This window comes from Terrapene carolina, unplaced genomic scaffold, assembly GCF_002925995.2.
Source record: "Terrapene carolina triunguis isolate 2854851 unplaced genomic scaffold, T_m_triunguis-2.0 Scaffold111, whole genome shotgun sequence".
NCBI lineage: Eukaryota > Metazoa > Chordata > Testudines > Emydidae > Terrapene > Terrapene triunguis.
Genome location: NW_020664462.1, coordinates 28,872,526 through 28,891,266, shown reverse-complemented (window position 1 = coordinate 28,891,266; position 18,741 = coordinate 28,872,526). Strand labels below are relative to the sequence as shown.

Below are 18,741 nucleotides of genomic sequence, written 5' to 3'. Positions count from 1 at the left end.
CAACCCACTTCTTCGGATGCATCCGAAGAAGTGGGTTGTAGCCCACGAAAGCTTATGCTCTAATAAATTTGTTAGTCTCTAAGGTGCCACAAGTACTCCTGTTATTTTTGCGGATACAGACTAACACGGCTGCTACTCTGAAATCTGTTTTAATGATCAACAGCTATTTTGCATGGTCTTTAGAGGGCCATTTACTCTGTCTAGAAAGTAATTGACACTTAAAATGGCCAGTGAATGTTCCACCACAGCATCCATTTTGAGACTGAAACATTTCACAATATCTCAATCACTAATGTAATTGAATAGGCAATGGTGATGAAACATGGTTTCTTCATTATTAAACATCATTATAGATTTCATCTTGTGAGAACTCTGTTTTCTGCTATTCATACAGAAATTCCAAGACCTCTGTCTAATGTGGAGAGAAGGAAAATACTTCTTGATGTATTATTTAGCATACTTCATGTATTACAGAGCTTGGAAACTTTATTAGTGATCAGTACCCCCTTCAGTTTGCACATTTCTTTATTAGACTGTAAAGCTACAGTAAATATACAGACCAGTAGATATACAAGTGAATTTTTGGAACCATACATTGCAAGCAAGGGATGTTGTATTGAGGAAGAATGTCTTATTCTGCTGGAATCTTGAAAGAAGATGCCAGTGTTGTTACTACCAACAGCCAGCGGCTCATCTTTAAATGCAACAGGTTGACATCTCCTGGCATGGGATTTCTAACAAATTAAGAATGATCAAATAAGAAATTGATCTGACTATAGTGTTGAATTTGACTTGGTTCTTTCTAAATCATTGATTTGCCTTAAGCGTCTTAGATGATTTCATCATTCTTTATTTTATATGGGTACTTTAAAGTTAGCATAAAAGTGAAGAGCTATATAATTGTGTTATGGGTTTAAATGATAGAAATGATTGGAAAGCCCATCTAGTTCATAAAATGTGGCAAAACATTCCTCTTGTAGCTTGATATGTTTTTAGGTTTGGACAGGCAATCCTCATAGCTCTCAATACCTTTCAGTTCAAAATGTAATCTGTTGCTATATGTGGCCCAGATTCAGGGCTTTATTGAATATTTACTGATAGACACTAACATTAATTTGCAAAGAATTATTTCTTTATTGCAGTCCTCCCTGGACTCCAATGTTTGATTTCTCCATTTTAAGACTATTTGTTTGTTGTTGGACATAACCTGATAAGCCTGTAGCTATACCACTGCAAGCTGTGATCTTGTCTGATCTCACATAAGCTAAGCAGAGTTGGTTCTTGTTAGTACTTGAGTAAAAATTCCAAAGAAAAATATAACTGTTCTGCTTCTGTTACTGAACCAATACCCAGCATATCTTTGGGGTGCATTCAGCGGTGGGAGGTGACATCTTTCTAACGAGATGTAAAATGGAGGTCCTGACCACTTGAAGTGCTCGTGGCACATTTTGTAGAACTAAAGATGTAAAATGTCCTGCTCAAATTCTGATTTTAGTTACTACATGTTACCATCCTAGGCCTTCATCCTGCAAGCTCTTACGCAGGTGCTTAAGTTTACTAGCAGGAGTCGTCCCATTGACAACAATGGTAGTAAAGTTACAAATGTGTAAATATTTGGAAGATTGGGGTCCTAGCTTGTAATCTGAATGCTGACTTTATCTTAGTCTCTCTGTACAACATCATGTACAAATGTTGAACAACCACCTAAATTTCCCCTATTTAGTAAACTGGGGCCCCTGATCCTGAGTGAAGCGTCTGGATACTACTTCACATGCAGTTAAGGTTACTTACCATGGAGTTAAGGCTGCAGGCCCTCAACATTCTGCTGTGCTCCCCCTGCTGTTCCCAAATATGAGTTTAATTCCCCCAGCTCAGTTGGAAAATTAGGAAGTGTGGAGCTAAGGTCTCTCATGTCCCCCTTGCAAGTACATTAGAATCCTACTAAACACCAAAACAAATGTTAAAAAAAAAAAATCAGGAAATGCAGACTAAGGGCATGTCTACACTTGCGTCTAGATCGGCAGTGCTGCTATCAATGCAGTGGTGTCGATTTAGTTAAGTTGATGGCAGAGTGCTTTCCCGTCGACTTCTGTACTCCAGCTCCCTGAGAAGAGTAAGGTAAGTTGATGGGGAGCATCTCCTGTCAACACAGCGTGGTATAGATACCGCTGTAAGTTGACCTACGTTACGTCAACTTCAGTAACTTATGTAACTGAAGTAGTGTAACTTATGTTGACTTACAGCTGTAGTGTAGACCAGCCGGGTGTTGGGGGCCACTCAAGTGGCTGGCTGTGGAGCCACTACAGCAGTGGTCGGTGTAGCTAGCCCCGGAGTCAGCCACACTGGCCGCTGCAGAAGTCACAGAAAGACACAGAATCTGTGACCTCTGTGACAGACACTGACCCCTAATTATGAGGCATCACTTATGTAAATAAGAAGTGGGGTAGTAGCATACCTGCTATTAAATAACAAATATAGTCTACTCCTAGTATGTCTGCATTTATATATCACTTTGGGAACCTCTGAGATGTAAAGTAAAAATACTGGTTGAAATTTTCAAATGGACTAGATAATTTTTTGGGTGGCCAATTTGAGACACCTTTAAGGGACCTGATTTTCAGAAAGTGGGCACCCACCCTCTGAAGAGCAGACTCCTTAATGGTGTCTCAAATTATATACTGTAAATTACTAGTCTCTTTGAAAATTTAAGCTACTAACTACAGTTTTAAGCTTATTTTTCAGCATTTTCTTATGTTTATTCCCTAATTCACTTGGGTTTATGGAAGAAGCCGTATTCTTTACAATATGGAAATTGAAGTACTAGTGCACTACCAGTTGAGAAAACAGAATTTTGTCAGATTTAACAAAGGGTGCTTTTATTGACTGCCTGCTGATTTTTTTTTTTTTAATTAAAGTAGATACACTTGTGTTTGTCTGCACATCTCTGTTTATCTATTCAAGAATTCATCCGTAAAATGCATTCCTACTTAAAATGTTGTATAAAGTCTTGGTCTTGGGGCATGGTTTGATCACATTATTTTTGGAAAACTGGTTCTCATCTTTGATATAAGATTATAAAGCAAATTCATTTCATATACTCTTCGGCACTACTATAACTTGAAGCCTTGTTTTCTAAACACTTTGTTTTGTTAGGTCTGGTCTACACTAGGAAATTAGGTTGGTGTATTTATGTCACTTCGGGATGTGAAAAATCCACACTCCTAAGTGATGAAGTTAAATCAATTCAACCTCTAGTGTAGGCAGCTCTCGGTTGACGGGAGAATTCTCCTGTCGACCAGCTACCGTTTCTCAGAAAGGTGGAGTACTAGGCCAGTGGGAGAAGCCTTCCCATCAACATACATAGCATCTTCACTGAAGCACTACAGCGGTGCAGCATCACGTTTTAAATGTAGACAAGCTCTTATTCATGTTTTGTAATAGTTATTTGGGTGCTGTGTTGAAGCCAGAATTAGAGTATCTAAAAAAATTGGAAAGGTTATAGAGAGATGTATTAAACATGCAAAACCAAATATTAACGAAGAAATACATGTGAAGCCTCAGCAGTTCAACTTCTGTAGTTTGCTATGCTGTAGTTAAGGTAAACTGTTCAATCAGTTTTTATTTATTCTACCCATCCCGTTAAGTTCTCTTATCCCACCCACAAATATGGAATCCGAGTCTCATAAATGAGCAGCTTTATTAGACATTTTTCATTTTCTCTCATTTCAGTATGGTATGTTTGTATGAGGAGAGCTTTGTGTTTGTTGAATTGTAGAGCAAAGATTTCCATTACATTTTTACCTGATAGGAGTGGAGTTTAATTAAAGCTTGTCTTCACTGCAGAATTAAACTGGACTCTTACTAGGGTGTTGTCCCTAACCCAGCTCCTGTCCACACACAAAACCTCTGACCCAAGTTTGATGCTTTTAAACTGGGCTAGCTAGTCTATCCTGGGGTATAGGCTAAAGCCTTCATGCTCCTTACACTTGCATTGATAAACTGCCCATTTTGCAGTAAGCAAAAAGGCTAAACTATTTGAGTGCTGATAGTCCTTCAGTGCCTTCCCACAATTCTCCCTTGTCCCCAGAAGGACAAAGTTCTCCCACAGTTCACTAAGAGAATTCTAGAGTGGCTCACCTTATAACAGTTCTAAGAGCCATAGGATATGCCCTCCAAGTGCTAACAACACACTTGAGTGAGTGCAATACCAGTGTGGATGGAGGAACTGAAGTATGGCTTTGCAATGTGGCTGCTCACACCCAGGATAGGTCAACTCAAATGCTCACAACCGTGTACCAATCGTGCAGGTTAACATTACAGTGGAAACTTACCCTTACTGGAAATTATTCTCTCTCTTTTCCTGTTAAATTAAATTACAGTTGCCTGTAACAATTCCTGTCTATCCTCCGTGACACATACAACAGAAAGAAGGCTCTCTGTGAAGTGAGATGACAGATGGAGATAACGGAGGTTCCTCCTTTTTTTTAAAATTAGAATGTCTAAAGTAACATGAAAAGGAATAGTATCTATGCAGACCATAACATTTAAATTTGCAGTCTCTCCATTTAGCCTCGTCAGAGGAGGAAATTTTTTACACATCAAAGTGATCCGTGAAACTGTTGAACAAATAGGTTTTAATCTGACTGCTCACTTTGCATTGACTGCTCTGCTTCTCATTGCTGTGGGTAACTCTGACCTTCTATCCAAGCAACTGCTATCTTACCAGACAGAGAAAAATTGGTGGTCTTATCTGTTCACCACCACCACCACCTCCATCCTGCACTGTTCTGGCCACTTCTCAAAGTGTACATCTCTATATTTCAGAGCTGCTGTCCCTTCCCCACCGAGGCTGAAAATTTATGCTTAAACTTGAATCCCACCTCACACGTGCTTGCAGTTGGGGAGCAGTTGTGTGTGTAGAGTGATGTAGCTATATGTACATGTAGTGGAGAGAAAGGTATGCAATGGCTTTGCAGAATTCAGGGGTGATGTCAGCTGGAATTCTGGCTCTTCAGGAGAGAAGCTTCCTGTTTGGGTGGGAAGGGGCATCAGCTGTGGAAGACAGCCTGCTGCAAACATAGGCTTTGTGATCAGAACTTGGCAGGGGTGTGTGTGTGTGTCTGTCTGTCTGTCTGTGTTTGTGAGAAGATAGGACTTAGCTCACTTTGCCACTTCGTAGGACAGAGAGCACTTGCTAGAGGAGGGGTAAGCTTTAGCTTTTTTTATGTTAACTTCAGTCGTCAAATAAGCAAATATTTTGATAGAAGTTAAGATTAATATGACAGACTTAAATTTCTTTTAATAAAGATCTTCCATTTATATTTAGTACTTTCATCCCAAAGCACTTTACATATTTAAACTGATATGCAACTATGCAGAAGAATCACTTCATCTACCTGTGGAACACAAGCATCTCTGAGATGAAAAGTTTCAGTTAGCAGTGCTCAGTGCTCCACCTCAACAAGCTAAGAAATCTAGGACAGGAAATAAAAATACATTTTTCCAAATGAAATTACAGGGGAAATTTTAGGTAGGTAGAATGTAATTATTTGAGTTGAATTTGTCCAAGACTCCTGAATTAATATCTGTTCTTATGAATGTAAATTTAGAATCTTTGAAGAAATACATGATTTTTGGACATTAAACTTTCTGGACTTTATTGGTTTGGTTTATGTCCTGTAACAGCTTTCAGATGTAGCAAAGATACATAACAATCAATAACTATGGAGTCATTAGCGTACTGTTGGTCTGTGTACCGGGGAATTATTGTCAATTGTTCCTATTTGTGTTTGTTAAAGCCACTTTTGGGATGGATTGACATATTGCCCCTTTTACTGACTCCAGGTTCCTTGTATTATATCCTTCCATTATAGCTGTAGCCTCTCAGATTATTTTGTCTTGTTTTGCTTTTTTCTGTCTTTTTTTCTGTTCTTTAAAAATATTTTTTCCCTCTATTCTTTTACATGACTTGCTTTCACTCCCTTGTCTTTTCTTATAGCTCTGATCTCCCCCTGCCCGATGGTTTCATTCACCAGAAAGGTTTTGGTATAGTGGGACTAAACTGAGTGCCACAAAAGTAGATACAAGAAGCTCATGCTGGTGGGCTGCTGCCTGAACCTACAGCCCTATATAGCCTTGTTTACATTGATAAACTATAGTTAAAATGTTAACATGTTGTTCAACATGTTAAACACATCTTAGTACATAGTGTTGAAAGGGACAAAATCATGTTTAAAAGTACAATAGTGATTATTGCAGAGGGAAAGCTTTGAACTTTGATTTCGTACTATACAAAATAAGAACTTCTGCATGTACAAGCAGTCAGTTTGAGAGAATTATTTTGCAGACCTTGCAATTATAATTCATGTCTTTGTCACATTATGCAATAATTTAGCTTTGAATTTACAAGTAGGAGGGTTGGGCAGCTATGCTTGAAAACCACGTGTAAAGTTTGGCTGAAAAATGCACAACTAATCTTGAGTACAGTTTCCTGCTGTGAACACAAACAGGAGTGCCTCATGCTCTGCATTAGCTACACATTTGCTTTCAACTGCTAGTCTGCATGTTAATTACAGCATATAAAGTTCTTAATTGCATTGGGCTGCAGCTAATAGATTGCCACTGTCCCATCCGAATGCTGGTGGTGATCTAAGGTTTTTCTGGGACATGGACTTACCTTTTGTAACCTGGTCACTTTGGTTGTCCATCAGAGCAGTAGTTTGAAAAGTCGAATAAAACATAAGCTTTTAATACTTAAGCTTGTTTCATGTAGAATCTGAACTTGTCATGGAGGGATTGGATAGATATGTAACATGCATTTATGTTGTCAACACTAACATTTGTGAAACACTGAAAATTAGGGGTAGGGCAGCATAGTGTTGACACATCAAAAGAACAGTTATACTTTACTTATTCTGTTATTCAGTCAGATATTAAATTTGGTTTAATCTTCCTTATTAAGGAAGATTTGAAGCCTAATTTCCAGTCTGTCACTGAATTCAGTGCTAGACTGCTGCAGAAGCAAAAGAATTTTGACATAGAATTTAGGTCCACCTTGTGGGTTGTTGCCTTAGTAACGAAAACTTGCTTTATAGAAATAAATTTATTTAAAAAAAAAGCTAAAACTAAACTGTCGTGTTGACTGTGGATATACTATATATCTAAACATATTTCCTCCTTTGTATACAGTTTTACAGTATTTTATTATCGAGGATGCAGATAGCACATAGAGTTTCTGTTGTGACCTCTTACTTCCAGATACTTATACCTGTCTTTAGCGTTACCAAGTGATCTACACTTTTTTCGACGCTTGGACTGTCCAAATTTTTTTTGAGAATTTGAGTAAAATTCCTTGATCAGTGTTCAGTTGAAAGGTGATGAGTAAGGGACTACAAAGTGCCATCAAACTTGTATTGCCTCACTTTTGACTGACTTTTTAAAGAAACCGCATAACAAAAAATTCTAATGTGCAGGGTAGGAGCAGCCAGAGAGTAGAAAGAGATTTTAAGTCCTAAGGTGCCTATGACTAGTGAAGGTTCTCAGAGCCTGTACAGACACACAGACATTACCAACTTTAACTAGCTAAACTGTTAATATTTTTGGAAAGCCATGTACTTCTTTCATCATAGATTGTGTACATATCAAGTTTCAAAGTTCAGTCTTTTGAGTTTCCCTTCTGGAGAAAACGATTGCAACAGTGTTTTACAGTGGTAGAAAACCATTTCAACCCATTCAGCTCAAACATGCTGTTGGTTGTTGCTTAAACTTTTTTAAAATTGATTTTGGACAGAACAGAGTATGAAAAATTCCTGTGGAAAAGGTTAAATGTTTGGTAAGTCATGACCAAATGAAAACAGTGTCATAGGATGACTAACCCCTCTAAATGAAGCAGGTCCAGGTCCCCTGCTGCCTCAATAGGTGCTCCCAGTTCTTAAGAAGGTGTGGCAGGACCTGGGGCCTACAAAGGATCAGGGGAAAATTGAGAGAGGGAAAGTCCCTGAACGAAGTCAGGAAAGAGAGTTCTGGTGGAAGAGTCAGTGAGAAAACTGGATGGGGTCTCTGGGGAAAGTTTTCTCTGGAAAGAGGGGAGGGATTATTTGAAAGCCAGTTGAGGGGCTAGCCAGCTGTCCTTTCTGAGCCAAGGATGGAGAGGACTGAAGACTGAGAGCAGCAGATGGACGTGCTTGCTATGTCTCAAAGCTAGAGAGCTGAAGCCAGAGGGCTGGAGGAGGGCTGTGTTGGGAGAGCTGGGGCTGTATTTGATGTATTCACTGGATTATGGTGAAGGGATTTGTTATGTGCATAGGGTTTTTTCTGTAGTAAATTAACCCCATAAGGGTTATTTGCACTAAGAAAGATTGCTTGGACTGTTTCAGGGAACACTCAGAGGGGAAACAAGGCACACTTGTCACCCTGAAGCCTGCAAGCAGAGGCCACTTCAAGCAGGGGGTGCCTTATGACAAGTAAATTTCTAATGGAAAACAAATATTAGTAATGAGAAATGAACATGTTATTTATTACATCATTTATGAGTTGGACACTTTTTTCTTTTTATTGTGGTGTTAAAGCATTATATACTCATTGGGGTGAAGAAGGGGGGAGGAAAAGTAAAGATAGTACTTTCCTTCTCCCAAGCCCCGCTTGTCTTTCTATTTGTTTTTCCTTCTCTCTTAAGACCACTACTGGAATAATATATTGTGCTGTAGTAAGCTGGTCTCAGAATGACATGGACTAGGATCATATGGTTTTAATCTTCTTTCAGCAGTCTCATCTGGTAGTCAAGGGCAGCAACTGTGATAGGATATCCTAGACCAGGGGTTCTCAAACTTCATTGCACTGCAACCCCCTTCTGATTAAAGAAAATTTCCTCATGACCCCATGAGGAGGGACCAAAACCTGAGCCCCACTGCCCTGGGTGGGGGGTCCAAGCCTGAGCTTCACCGCTTTGGGCCTGGGGGGCCAAAGTTAAAGCTCAAGGGCTTCAGCCCCAGGCAGGGGACCTGCAACCTGAGCCACGCCACCCAGGGCTGAAGCCCTCAGGCTTTGGCTTTGGCCTTGGGCCCCAGCAAGTCTAAGCCTGCCCTGGCGATCCCATTCAAAGGGGGTCGCGACCCACAGTTTGAAAACCACTGTCCTAGACCTTACTCCCCATCTGATCAGAATGATGGTGGCATGGGTTGTCCGACTGGCGCTGGTAATACTATTGGGGTTCCATTAGAAAATGTGTGATGGAGATAAATTTTGCACTGCATAATAGCATCAAGATTTGATAGCATGTTATTGGAGAAAGAGAAGAGGTCCCATCCACTCTTACTTCATGGTTTACCAAGAGAGAATACTGATGAAGAAATTTACAAATTTTCTTGCCTCTGCTTATCCCCTCTTTTCCTCATTGTAATTAGGATTATATAGCTATAAGGATATCTGTTAGACTATACAATGTGACTCAGAACTTTGGCCATCAAGCCATCACCCACTATTCTTATTTTGTAGCTTATGACAAGAGATTAAAGGCTTTTTATCTATTTTTCTCTACGTAAACTAAGAAGAAAAAAAAGCAGCTCTTCTGTGACCACTGTCACATCTTGTCAGGGATCTGAATGTTTTTGTCTGTACTATTTTCAGGAATATATGCATAGTTTTGCTTTGTTGACATCCACCTTTTTGTTTCTCTTTGTAGAGTATTCATGATTTTTCAATGTATTTAATAAAAATAAGAGGTAATGTAAATAATATAGGAGGAAATGCAGAGTCTCAAACTGGCAGTCATCAGCAGTTCTATATTTTCCCACAGATATTTACTGGTGCTAGAAGCTGTAGAATTAGTAACATTGCTCTCGTGCATTGAAGTACTTAACTTGTGGTGCCTTTTGTGAGTAAAACTGATTGCATGTTTCTAGTCAGCTTTTCTTATAGTAGGTGCCACGGATGTGTTAAAGAGTATTGCAGAGAGTTGCTAGCACTGAACTCCACCTGCTGTTTTGAATCTAAAAGAAGGAAGAAATAGTGAATGAAGATGTGGGGAAGACTTGGAGAGTGACAGTGGGAGTCCATCTCCATACTCTTTTTTTTTTTATATATATATATATATATATAAAAAAAAAAATTTAACATTCCTTAAATTTCACTTTGGAAGTTGAGATACTATAACTCACAATTTGTTTTAAAATTTTTATTTTGGGGGGCATTTTGTGAGTCATGTAACCTTGCAAATATGTTAGCGATTTCTGTTCCATTAAACCATTTTTCTTCATTTCTAAAAAAATAAAAATTTCAAATGGAAATACTTGATACCTGTATGAGTAACGCTAGGCTGTTTTTATTTCAACAGAAGGAGAGATCCAAAAAGCTTTCAAATACTAGAATTCCTTTGCTATACAATGTTAACCAAAAAAAAAAAGGCTTCTTGGGCTTATTGTATTAAACGTGCATGTTCCGTTTTATGTAATGTCACTTCAAATGGTTTGCAGAAGTATAACTTAACACTGTTTTTGTCAGAAATGAATACTTAGAAGAATACCATAGTGAATGAGAAATTAGTTGAAATGTGACTTGCATTTTATGTAGATCTTAGTAAGCATTTCTGAGACTCCCATACTGTTGCTAGCTAATATTACGTAACTTGCATATTCTACTTTGTATCTGGCAGTCAAGGATGATGTATTAATGGCAGGAGACCCCAGAAGGGTAGATATGTAAAATCAGTGCTATTTCTATGATATCAAATAACAGATTGCATAAAAGTCTTGGGGAAAAAACTTGAAAAATACAGTTTTTAGACTTTTCTTTGCTATAGTATTTTTTCTTAGCGGGATTGTTTTTAAACTTCTGTTCTGTAAAGGCAATTAGTTTTATAATTGAACTACACTTTCCTGTTTTGTATGTGAGTTCAAAATATTTCAGATAAAAAACAGGAGCGTTAAATTTCCTCAACACCAATTAGTTGGGTTTCACCTATTCAGAAGGCACAATGGGCATAACTCTTTCAAGTGCCTGTTCCTTCTCTCTAATTACTGGATGAATTACATGCTGCATTTTGTTTTGGTCTTTTTCATTTTTAAACAAACGAAATACACAACTCTCATATCAACTCCTGTGATAACTTAAAATTATTTCCGTTCTCCCTTTGAGGCCTCATGTTGTCTTTCTGGGCAATTGGCTTTCTTTTTCTTTTCATTTAGAAGGAAAGTTTATAGATTTGAAATAAACCAGTACTCTAAAGCACTGCTGTATATGTATGCACCTTTTTTTTCATGGGCAAATACAGAATTCTAAGCTCCTTGGGCAGGAGGGATTGTCTTTTTGTTCTTTGTTTACAGCACCTAGAGAGTTGGGGACCTGGTCCTTGCTAGGACTCCTAGGTGCTATGGTAAGACAAATCATAAAAATTTTGTTCTGCTTCATTGAGAACCATGTGTATTTGGTGGTGAGATTAGCTTCAGGGGGGTAAGTTTTTGACGACCTCTTTAGACTATGCTTAGCAGCCTGTAAAGCTTCTAAACCAGGGGTGGGCAAACTATGGCCCGGGGGCCGCATCCGGCCCTACAGATATTTTAATTTGGCCCTCGAGCTCCCGCCAGGAAGTTGGATCCGGGGCTTGTCCCGCTCTAGCCAGGGAGCAGGGTTGGGGGCTTGCCCTGCTCCACCAGCTCCCGGAAGCAGTGGCATGTCCCCCCTCCAGCTCCTACACATAGGGGCAGCCAGGGGGGCTCCGCACACTGCCCCTGCCCCAAGCATGCCAACCGAACCGCGGCCAATGGGAGCTGCACAGGCGGCACCTGGCTGTGCCTCTGCGTAGGAGCCAGAGGAGGGACATGCTGCTGCTTCTAAGAGTTGCTTGAGGTAAGCGCCACCCAGAGCCTGCACCCCTGACCCCCTCCCGTGCCCCTTCTCCAGCCCTGATTTCCCCTTCCCGCTCTCCGAACCCTTCCATCCCAGCCCGGAGCAACCTCCTGCACCCCCAACCCTTCAGCCCCACCCCAGAGCCCGCACCCCAGTCCGGAGCCCCCTCCTGCACCCATGACGCCTCATTTCTCGTCCCACCCCAGAGCCCACACCCCCAGCCGGAGCCCTCACCCCAACCCCCAATTTTGTGAGCATTTATAGTGCGCCATACAATTTCCATACCCAGATATGGCCGTCGGGCCAAAAAGTTTGCCCACCCCAGTTCTAGACAGTACAGTTCAAATTGGTGCAAAAGATTTCCACAAAGCTCCACAAAGGTTACATGCTGGAAATCTAGATCACCACTTAGGTGGTGATCCAACTGGATCAGCTCCATAGTGGCACTTCAATGTAGCCTGAGCTGCAGGATGTGTAGAGTATGAGTCTTGATGTGTATCCTGATATAGCGAGACTCTTCATCACAGATAAAAGCTGAACCTCTGTAAAATGCAGAATGAGGCTGGGATTGGTAGTAGGTAACTTTTTGCCACATTGTATACATATGTTCTAATAAAATATTTATTTTTAGGTGTATTAAAAATTCTCATTTGGTCAAAGGAACGAATTGGTGAAGTGTGCACCACTTGTTTGAGGAAATTTAGGCGTTCATAATCTTAGATGAGATCTTCTGAGCACAGCAACATTATATCATACTAGATTCAAGAGTTAATGTTACCTCTGGATAATAGGAATTCCAAGTACTGTAATTGTCTTTTCCAGCTGCTGTTGTTCCATTGCTCGAAGTTACATTATTCAGTTTACAACTTCTCAATTGGTTGCTCTGGAAATGGTTTGTTATAGTAGATAACTTCAAATGAAGAAATAGAAACTGTAGTGTTTCATTGGTCCTCTCTCCCATTTTTACACCCTCCCCTCCTCCCCCCGCCCCCCAAAAGAACCTCCTGTTTCTGTGGTGGATGACCTTAGTGAAACATCTTTCTTATTATTCTTTAAATGTCATTTAAGAGCAGTATTAAGTAGATAATATATTGAGAGAGAATCTGACTGAAGGTGGTTTTTGTGTGTTGCTATGCTGTTCTACCTGATAAGGGACAGCTAGCAGCATTGTTATACCTACTATTGTGGGACAACAAGAAGTGAATTTGTTTTTACCCCTAAGCCTCCCTCCAGGAATTCAACTTGGGAAGATGAGGGGCATAAGAAAATTTGTAGTAGCTCATGTGAAGGGAATCCATGAGTCCAAGTGGATTCAATGCTATAGGTGCACTGAACCTGATCTTTTTCTAGGGCGGGGAGTGGGAAGGTGCTTTCTATCTGTTACCTGTGGCAGAAGCGTCACTCCATACCTAATCTTCTCACTGCAAAAGGATCAAGAAGAGGAGCAGGTGAGAATGGGTACAAATTAGTTATCCCTGGTGATATCTACACCTACTCTGTTAGTGATGACAGCTGAGTAAAAGGCAGGGTCTAGAAACAAAATGACACCTTGTATTAATCTCTTAAATGTAAGTAATGAGGGGGAGGAGGACCCTACTCAGTTTGTGTTTCAGTGATGGCCTCATATTATGAAATACCGAAATGTATGTGTATTTGTGTAATGGTGATAGATGAGACATAGGACCACATTTTAAGATCTTTAAATACGAACACCCTCTTATATTAGTGTCCACAATAAATTTTTTAAAAGGGGGGGGGGTAGAGTAAATAAACAGTTTGATATATAAGCAGCATTGTTTAAAATAGTTGTTTTTCAGGTGTTAGTGGGTATTTAAAGTAGTTTAATACTGCATATGTTTGAAATAACTAACCAAGTTCTTTTACAATTCCTTTCCTATGGATACTACTTCCAATTAATCTACTCCAATTAGAGGGGACTAATTTAAAATAAGGTCACACATCATTATTAAAATCAGCAACTTAATTCAATAGTGTAAAGTTTAAAAAAAAAAAAAAAAATCCAATGATTTTAGTAATGTTTTAAACTGTTAAAAGTAAAAAAATTCATTTTGGCTAATACTAGAGCCAAAACAACTTATTTATTAGAAGTGTAGGCAAGGCTATATATAATTGTATATTATCATAGGTGCTGTTTTGACAGTATATTCTCTTTTATGCTGAAAAAGTTTAACTTTGTGTATCATACAAACCATAGATGCTTTAGGTTTCTGCTAAAATGATCATCAATGAAATAACTAACACCTTAATTGCTGTCATCAGGCTTCAGAGTTTGAACATCTCCATTGAAATGAAAGGGAGCAGTTCACAGTCCTTGAGGTTTTTCAGACTTTCTACAAACTCTCAACCATTCATCATTGCATTGGTTATATTAATTTCTTGTTTCAAAGTTTATTTTCAGAACAATAAGGGTTAGACCTCTGGCACACGGCTCACCAGGGTAAGCACCCTAGCGGGCCGGGCCAGTTTATTTACCTGCTGACACGGCAGGTTCGGCCGATCGCGGCCCCCACTGGCCGCGGTTCGCTGTCCCAGGCCAATAGGGGCGGCGGGAAGCCGCGGCCAGCACATCCCGCGCCGCTTCCCGCGAGTGAGCAGTTAAATAAACTGGCCCGGCCCGCCAGGGTGCTTACCCTGGCGAGCCGTGTGCCAGAGGTTGCCGACCCCGGACTATAACTTTCATTTAAAATGAAAGCTTGTATTCTGAAGTCCATTTCTTCAGCTATTTATCTATTTGTACAGCATTTGTGGTGGTGTATAGTTTTATTGTTTGGGGCTTCAGCCTAGGCTGCCTATCGTGCCAGTACTTCTATTTGATAATATGTGCAGGCCTTGTTCAAGCAATGACTTAGCTTAACAAATTACTTTTTCTTCAGGCTTAATTTTTTGGAAGGGAAAGTGGATGTTACTATACAGATTTGTTAGTTATTAATTTATCAGAATACAATATGTAAGATATTTTATTAGAATTAAACTTAAAGTTCCTAAAAGCAACAGTGTGCAATTGAACTTTTCTCTTACTATCTTTTTATATTCGGGACACTATCATTTGAAAAATGTACTACCACTACTTCCTTATCCCCGGGGGGAGTTATGTCTACCTCACCATCTAATGATCAACTTTGTGTTTGCATACACATGAAATAAGAGGAAATAAAATACCTAGACAGTGTAGTATTTTTTTTGTTAGCTTCGTTATCAGCGGCACCATTTTCATAGCATTAATTCTTGCTATCAGGCTCTGTATCAGTTACCCTAATTATATTTGATTCCTGATCCTATTTGACACTGCTAGTAGATACAAGAACATCTCCAAAATATTCCCAAATCCATCTTTCTAGAGAGCTAGAGACACAGAAAATTCCTCTCTACCCATACACACACAAATAAAACTTGTGCAATAGCTTATTGGTGGTAAGAGTAGCATTAGAATTACCTTTTTGCCTCTCACTGCTTCTTTTACTTTGTTGTTCAACCACAGTGGCTCTTTTTTGGTTCTCTTACTATGTTTTTTTAAATTGGGGTATACATTTAAGTTTTGGTTGGTTTTGGTTGTTTGAAGGGGTGCTGGTGGTGTTTACTCAGAAGTTTGGACCTCAATGAGAAAAATATCCCAATGTTTATAGCTGTCTGCTATGTTCTGCATAATATCTGTGAAGCAAAGAGGGAAAAGTTTCTGCTGAGGTGGAGGATGGAGGTGGAGCTTCTGTCTGCTGAATTTGAATAGCCAGATAGAAGGGCTATTAAAAGAGCTGTATGCAGAGCTATACTGCTCAGGGAGGCCTTGAAAGACCATTTTATTAGTGAGCCAGAGTAACCTGTGGTGTTGTAATGTGCTCTACCTGGCCCTGAGCTTTTGCAGCCTGGTATGAATCGTGTAGTGCATCGTTGTACATGTAGGGATATAACATTGTCAGTGCACCTATTAATTCTGTTTGTGAATGATCTTATGAGTGCTGTGACACTGTGCAGTAACAAGTAATTGGTCATTTTCTGAACTGATGAGCACCAGCAAGCATATATTGTGACCTGATGAAGACAAGTTATGTTCCAAATAATAGAATTTGTCTCACCCATGCTAGAGTCTAGACCAGGGGTGGGCAAACTACGGCCCGTGGGCCGCATCTGGCCTTCTGGACATTTTAATCCGGCCCTCGAACTCCCACCAGGGAGCGGGGTCTGGGGCTTGCCCCGCTGTAGCTATGGAGCGGGTTGGGGGTTTTCCCACTCCGTGCAGCTTCTGGAAGCAGTGGCATGTCCCCCCTCTGGCTCCTACACCTAAGGGCAGCCAGAGGGCTCCGCATGCTGCCCCTGCCCCAAGCACTGTCCCCGTAGCTGGCCAATGGGAGCTGCAGGGGCAGCGCCTGCGGACAGGGCAGCATGCAGAGCTGCCTGGCCGTGCATCTCCTTAGGAGCCGGAGGGGGGATGTGCTGCTGCTTCTGGGAGCTACTTGAAGTAAATGCCACCCGGAGCCTGCACCCTTGACCCCCTCCCGCGCCCCCAGCCCTGATCCCCCCCCCCCCCCCCCACCCCCCTGACCCAGCCCGGAGCCCCCTCCCACCCTCCGAACCTGTCATTTCTGGCCCCACCCCAGTGTCATCCCCCCTAGCCAGAGCCCTCACCCCTTGCTGCACCAATTTCATGAGCATTCATAGCCCACAATACAATTTCCAGACCCAGATATGGCCCTCGGACCAAAAAGTTGCCCACCCCTGATCTAGACTGTGGTGGAGTCAAAAACAGGTCCTGGCTCAATGCGCAGCTGGATCCCACTGTCATCTGTCCCCTGTACTCCTCCTCTTCCTAGTCTACCACCCCTACCTCCTCACTGTTCATGGCAGGGGCCTGTGACTTAGACTCCTCCGAGGTATTCATGGTGTTATTGGCAGTGGGGTGGGATCTCTGCCGAGGATGGCAGACAATTCTTTGTAAAAGCAGCAGGTCTGCAGCTTGTCATCGTATCGACCATTGACTTCCATGGCTTTCTGGTATGCCTGCTGAAGCTTCTTGGCATTCATGCGGCGCTGCTGCTGGTCCCTGTCATACCCCTTCTACTGCGTTCTTGGGGCAATCTGCTTGTGTAGATATCAACGTTTCTATGGCTGGTTCAGAGTAATGCCTGCACAGCCTCTTCTCGTCACAGGTCCAGGAGATCCAACGTCTCTTGTTTGCTCCAGGTAGGAGTGCATTTGGTGCGTGTAGCCAGTATGGTCAGCTGGGCAGTTGCATTCAACAATGGAGAGTTGCTAGGTGTGCTTGCCAAGCAGGCAATCAGGAAAAGGAATTTCAAAAATTGCTTTAAAGGGGGAGGGGGGGCAGGGCAGGCTTCCAATTTCCATGACTCATGGGCAGCGGGGGTCACTGGTGAACAGAGTGGTCAGTGTGGGGCATTGTGGGACAGCTGCTGGAGGACAGTTAGATTTGACAGAAGTAATGTAGTGGTTACATTTACAGTGCGTCAACCTAAGTACATTGACTGTGGCTCTATACCTCAGGGAGGTGATGGTATTATTAAGGCGACATAAGGGGGTATTTATGTCAGTGGGAGCCAAATTTAACTGTAGACACATGCACAACCAGGTTGACCTCTGCTGCCTTTTGTTGACCTACCTCTCTAGTGCAGACCAGGCCTGCAGGGCAAGTTGTTTTTCCCCCCTAGTCTAGATATGTCCCTAATTAGTATTTCTTATGTTAAAATACTGCGGAGAGTTGGAGAATTCCATTACCAGTTGTATCTGTTTTTCCAATGCGGCTGGTCTACCCTCAAACTTGAACCAAAATAACTTACTGGCTTTCATTCATACTTTATTCTGAAATAGTACCCAAACAGCTGCTTGGATAGAAATAACAAAAGGTGTAGATTAATGCCAATTTAGTTATTTTGATTGCAGCAAGGTAATTATCCCCATGAAACGTCGTGGGCTATTAAACTTATCTCATTAATAAATACTCAGTGTCAGTGAGTCTGGAGTCACTATGCTTGAATAGAAACTGAACTTTCTTCAGTTGTCTCAATCAGTTAAGAAATCAGTTCCATATTAGGTGAAAATACAAGCCACTGGCAAGTCATATTACTTTAGTTCATAGCGCATAAATTAACCTAAATTAGCTTCAGGTGTTGACTTTCTTTGTTTGAGTCCGGAGTAACTAATGGAAGCACTAACCTTAACTAAAGTGTCATTACTTCATCTTAAAAAGTTGTTTCATGGTATTTCCATAGAATTTTTACTATTTGGACTTACACATTTATGGTATGTCTGTATATATAAAATGAGTTACTTCATTGAACAAATGTTCAAAAGGGGGGAAAAGGTAGGACTTCTCTGCTAAACATTTGAGGTTCATAATGGGAAATGTCCGTTTTGCAGATCATTTTAATTTACAATAAGTGTGATTCCTTGTTTCTGCTGTGGCATTTGAACTATCATTTTCATATCCTAGTGACAATGTATGAGGATGTAGGAAGTAAAAGACTGTCCACTTGTTTATTTAAGATTATGCTGGCTGGGATGTTTTGGGGGGGGGGGGGGGGGGGGGTTTGAAGGAACAAATGACTAGTCTTTGTTCAAGCCAGGTAGAGGGGGGAAAAACATTGTATCTGGATACATTGTATATTTTCCTTTGTTGGTACTAGAGATATAGCAAAAGAGAAGAAATTAAAATAAAAACAACAATAAAAATTGATCTTCTATTTGGAAGATGAACGGGAAGGGCAAGAAGTTCAGCTTTGGTTATGGAATATACTTCCCTTTACTGTAGAGCAGCTAAGAATGTTCAGCCTTTGTTTATTTCATGGGCTAAAGTATGACTGCTAACAAACCTTTGTTAAACATGAGTCCAAGTTGCTGATCATTGTGCCTTATAGCCTTCTAGAACATGGA

The 18,741-nt window shown here is 40.8% G+C and overlaps 1 protein-coding gene across 3 annotated transcripts in view; it reads left to right on the top strand.

The window, feature by feature from the left end:
- WAC (WW domain containing adaptor with coiled-coil) overlaps positions 1 to 18,741 on the top strand; it is a 109,450-nt gene that overhangs the window by 18,644 nt on the left and 72,065 nt on the right. Inside the window, exon 1 of one of the 3 annotated variants that reach the window (XM_024223517.1) lies at positions 13,226 to 13,289. The exons of the other annotated variants lie outside the window; for them this stretch is intronic. The gene's annotated coding sequence lies outside the window, so the exon portion shown is untranslated. Of the gene's footprint in view, positions 1 to 13,225; positions 13,290 to 18,741 lie in introns of those variants that run through there. 3 annotated transcript variants of the gene reach the window in all.